The sequence below is a fragment of the Schistocerca americana genome, unplaced genomic scaffold, assembly GCF_021461395.2.
Source record: "Schistocerca americana isolate TAMUIC-IGC-003095 unplaced genomic scaffold, iqSchAmer2.1 HiC_scaffold_254, whole genome shotgun sequence".
Classification (NCBI taxonomy): Eukaryota; Metazoa; Arthropoda; class Insecta; order Orthoptera; family Acrididae; genus Schistocerca; species Schistocerca americana.
In genome coordinates this window covers 210,001-215,000 of record NW_025725966.1, presented here as the reverse complement: position 1 = coordinate 215,000, position 5,000 = coordinate 210,001, and the positions used below count along the sequence as shown (strand labels likewise).

The following is a 5,000-nucleotide window of genomic DNA, read 5'->3' as shown; positions in this document are numbered from 1 at the left end:
TGCGAACAAACCTTGCCATCCGAGGAACAGACACAGCAATAGCCGCCACAACAGATGCAACCAATTCGTCCACCGCCTCGTCCACATTATGTATCTCCGCGTCCGGTCCCAGCCCTGGAGGACGAAACACCTGTGCCAGCCGGTTCCAGTTCGTCTTTTGATAGTTATATCTCTCCACCCAGTCCCCAGGATCTTCTTCAAGCTCCATATAGTAATCAAAAAATATGCAATTATGATCACTAATTGTGAGATTACTCACAACTCTCCAATTCCTGACGTGCGGTGCTGCTCTTTGAGTTGCAAGCGTAACATCTATGTTAGAAACAGCACCCGCTCTTCCTGAATAGGTAGGCGGGTTGCCAGGTTGATTTATAACGTCAAGCTGCATCTGCATTATAAGATTTTCCAGCTCAGCTCCCCGCTCATCCTGCTCAACACTAAACCACAATGGGGACTTTGCATTAGCGTCCATACACACAATAACCGGCTTTCCCTGCAACCTTCTTAGAATCCAGTCCAACTGATTAAGAAATCCAATAATGTGTTGTCTGAATTGGCAGTATACATTAACAAAAAATAACAAATGCGACATCAGATTAAGTTGGACCACAATCACATGATCGTTACAGAATTGTGTAAGCACAGTTGTTTTAATACATTTATTCAAAACGACAACCGCGCTCATGGGATTCTCACCAGAGAACACCACTTGCGCGGTTGCTGGAAATCCAGGAATCCGACCAGCACAGGAGGCAGGTTCTTGAATTACTAATATATCCAATAAATCGTCTTCCGCGATTTTTCTAAGCTCTTGCGTAACCAAGTGGCTACGCATTGCATTAATTTGCAATACTTTAAAACACCCCATCAACCAGGGGGATAAAAGACATGCAGGCGGCTGGCGGGCCATGACTTCGAGAGGTCTACCACATTTCTACCGTACATCTTTACCATGTCTTTGTATATTTTCTCAAGATCAAATTTACGGCCTCGCCTGGCAAACACCTGCTGCACCAACTCCTTTAAGTCATCCGGTTGCGACGGAAGATTTGCCGCGTGCAAACTTATGCAATCCACGTCCTCCAAGGCTGGATACGTGATATCTCCACCATTACTATGTCCTGTCCTCACAAGCTGCCTCAGTGCAATTGTTAACAATGCCGGCTCCTCGAGCCTGTTTAAACGCAACTTGCGTTCAAAGTCATCGTACACCCCTCCTGGACCAACTGCATTGTAAGAAGTACCTTCACCATTCAGCTTTACATTATTTACAGTATTCAACTTTACATTATTTACAGTATCCTCATCTAAACTACTACTACCACCACTACCACCACCACCACTAGTATCTTCAGTAGGGACTTTGCTCACATCTTCTTGATTCGATATCTGCAAATCTTGCTTCCCAGGCTCCTTCAACTTGGTACTCGACAGTCGACTAGTTAGCCGACCGACCGCTGCCTCCAAGTCGACATCCGTCTGGATGCCGACGTCCACCATCGATCCTCCAGTGGTGTCCCGTACCTCTTCCGGGTTGTACAGCGAACCTGTGGACAAAGCTTTACTAATTAGCTTACCCCGTTCCGCGTCCCTTTTCATTTTACTTGGTGATTTCTTTTTCGGCGCCTTAAGGGTCGCCATAATCAGTCCTTTGTATTATTCTATCGAGGAACATCCGGTAGGTGGGGCAGTCTTTCGGTCCACCACACTTTCTCCCCCTCTTTTTGCACGGTATGCAAATGGGGGCTTTGTCCTTGTTAGGACAGGCCTTTCTTTCATGACCCGCCTGCCCACAATGGGCACACAAGGCATGTTCTTCATGACAATACTTGTTTGTATGATTTAAATCTTGACATTTGGTGCACCGTGGCACCGCCAAATAGTCCTTTATATTTAATGCCGAGTAACCGACATATAGTCTGCCTATTCTGGTGAGAGGTTTCCATAATTCAGGTGAAACCTCCACTACGTGATGCACTGTGACTTTTTCTCTAGGTCCAACTTTAAATCTTAATCTAAACTGGGTATCAAACTCTTCCCTCGTCATTGTCGCGTCAAAATTCTGTACATATATTGCATCCATCAAGCTGTCGGCATTCATGTATGATGGAACATCATAAAGGCACATCAAAGGCCTTCGCCTCCGTGGCGGTTCGCACTTGACCTTGGCAGCCAGCTGAGGATTTGTCATAATCCGCAGGCTGTCCTCCGGAGTTGCCGTCTCAACAATCAGAACATTTTTCGCGGTTCTTACAGTGTTAATTTTTATTTTATCCCGTTTTGGATCAATGCATTTTTCAAATGCAGTCTTAACTGCCCGGATGTCCTCCCCTTCTTTCGGCTTAATGAACACTGTTGGTACACTTTTCTTAATATTTTCTTGAATGGTTTCTTTTGCCGTCGGCGCCTTTACCACAGGGGTACTCGCAACCGCGGCATATGATTTTACAACTGGTGGCTGATTCCTAAGACGTTCGTTTTCTTTCTGTAATTCGATCAGTCTACCTTCTAATTGGGAATGGGCCATCGCCCACCTGGCAACACAATCCCGAATATTATTAATCGCCACGTTACTGATCTTTCCATTCTTTACACTGGAATCTAACAAACTCAAGAAACGAGCATGACGCTCGGCTACAGACAAATCTTCGTCGCGAACGGATTCAACCTCGAGCGCATGATCACTCTCCACTAGTTCGGCCATAATGACAGATGAAGAGTGAAAAAATGAAGGCCCGTCTCTTTCCCCGGACCGGCCTCTCTGGCATGGGGGGAGGCTAAATGCAGCTCGCTCACCGGTCCCGCCCCTTGACCAAGAGCTTTCAACAACTGAGCTGCTAGGTTTAGCACGCCGTGGAAACAGCGCACTAGTCCTCTTCGACTGCTGCATCATCGAAGTTTTCTCCCGCTCCCTTACCGACGAATGCCTCCCGCATTCCGGGAGAGCGGATTCACCCTCCGTCCTTCGCCCCCTACTAGGCCGAGTTTCCACCAAAAGGCTAAAGACCCGGTCCTACTCAGGTGCCGGGCCGGTCCCCCAGACGTTCGGGGGTCTGGACCCATCTAACCTAACCGGGGACGTGTCACCACGCCCCGGCTTGGCGGATCATGCCCCGGAATTCCAGGGGCAAGGCGGGTGACCTTCGCCGACTTGGGCCAGGATCCCGCCGCGACAAATGCAGCAGCCGGAACCGGCGTACAAGATATTCAGTACGCCGTCGCGCCCCTGCCCTTCGGTCGCCCGAAGGCTTAACAGCTGCACCCCGAGAAGGCGAGCAGGAGCACTTGAGAAGGAGAGGCTAAGATGTTCGAGTCGCATCCTTCCCCTGCTGCCTATTACCAACCATGAGCCCACGCAAATCGGGGCACATAGCATGAGACAGCCGCAGCTAGTAGATAGGGACAGCGGGAATCTCGTTAATCCATTCATGCGCGTCACTAATTAGATGACGAGGCATTTGGCTACCTTAAGAGAGTCATAGTTACTCCCGCCGTTTACCCGCGCTTGCTTGAATTTCTTCACGTTGACATTCAGAGCACTGGGCAGAAATCACATTGCGTCAACACCCGCTAGGGCCATCGCAATGCTTTGTTTTAATTAGACAGTCGGATTCCCCCAGTCCGTGCCAGTTCTGAGTTGATCGTTGAATGGCGGCCGAAGAGAATCCGCGCACCCGCGCGCCCCCGGAGGAGCACGCTAAGGCGGACGCGGCCTCGCAGCAAGGAAGATCCGTGGGAGGCCAAGGCACGGGACCGAGCTCGGATCCTGCACGCAGGTTGAAGCACCGGGGCGCGAACGCCGCGCAGGCGCGCGCATCCTGCACCGCCGGCCAGCACGAGGCCAACCAACGGCGAGAGCAGACCACGCCCGCGCTAAACGCCCGCACTTACCGGCACCCCTACGGCACTCACCTCGCCCAGGCCCGGCACGTTAGCGCTGACCCACTTCCCGACCAAGCCCGACACGCCCCGATCCTCAGAGCCAATCCTTATCCCGAAGTTACGGATCCAATTTGCCGACTTCCCTTACCTACATTATTCTATCGACTAGAGGCTCTTCACCTTGGAGACCTGCTGCGGATATGGGTACGAACCGGCGCGACACCTCCACGTGGCCCTCTCCCGGATTTTCAAGGTCCGAGGGGAAGATCGGGACACCGCCGCAACTGCGGTGCTCTTCGCGTTCCAAACCCTATCTCCCTGCTAGAGGATTCCAGGGAACTCGAACGCTCATGCAGAAAAGAAAACTCTTCCCCGATCTCCCGACGGCGTCTCCGGGTCCTTTTGGGTTACCCCGACGAGCATCTCTAAAAGAGGGGCCCGACTTGTATCGGTTCCGCTGCCGGGTTCCGGAATAGGAACCGGATTCCCTTTCGCCCAACGGGGGCCAGCACAAAGTGCATCATGCTATGACGGCCCCCATCAACATCGGATTTCTCCTAGGGCTTAGGATCGACTGACTCGTGTGCAACGGCTGTTCACACGAAACCCTTCTCCGCGTCAGCCCTCCAGGGCCTCGCTGGAGTATTTGCTACTACCACCAAGATCTGCACCGACGGCGGCTCCAGGCAGGCTCACGCCCAGACCCTTCTGCGCCCACCGCCGCGACCCTCCTACTCGTCAGGGCTTCGCGGCCGGCCGCAAGGACCGGCCATGACTGCCAGACTGACGGCCGAGTATAGGCACGACGCTTCAGCGCCATCCATTTTCAGGGCTAGTTGCTTCGGCAGGTGAGTTGTTACACACTCCTTAGCGGATTCCGACTTCCATGGCCACCGTCCTGCTGTCTTAAGCAACCAACGCCTTTCATGGTTTCCCATGAGCGTCGATTCGGGCGCCTTAACTCGGCGTTTGGTTCATCCCACAGCGCCAGTTCTGCTTACCAAAAGTGGCCCACTTGGCACTCCGATCCGAGTCGTTTGCTCGCGGCTTCAGCATATCAAGCAAGCCGGAGATCTCACCCATTTAAAGTTTGAGAATAGGTTGAGGTCGTTTCGGCC

The 5,000-nt window shown here is 52.0% G+C and overlaps 1 pseudogene; it reads right to left on the bottom strand.

Moving 5' to 3' along the window:
- Positions 1-3,367: 3,367 nt before the first annotated feature.
- Positions 3,368-5,000, bottom strand: part of LOC124576644 — a 2,983-nt pseudogene continuing 1,350 nt past the window's right edge.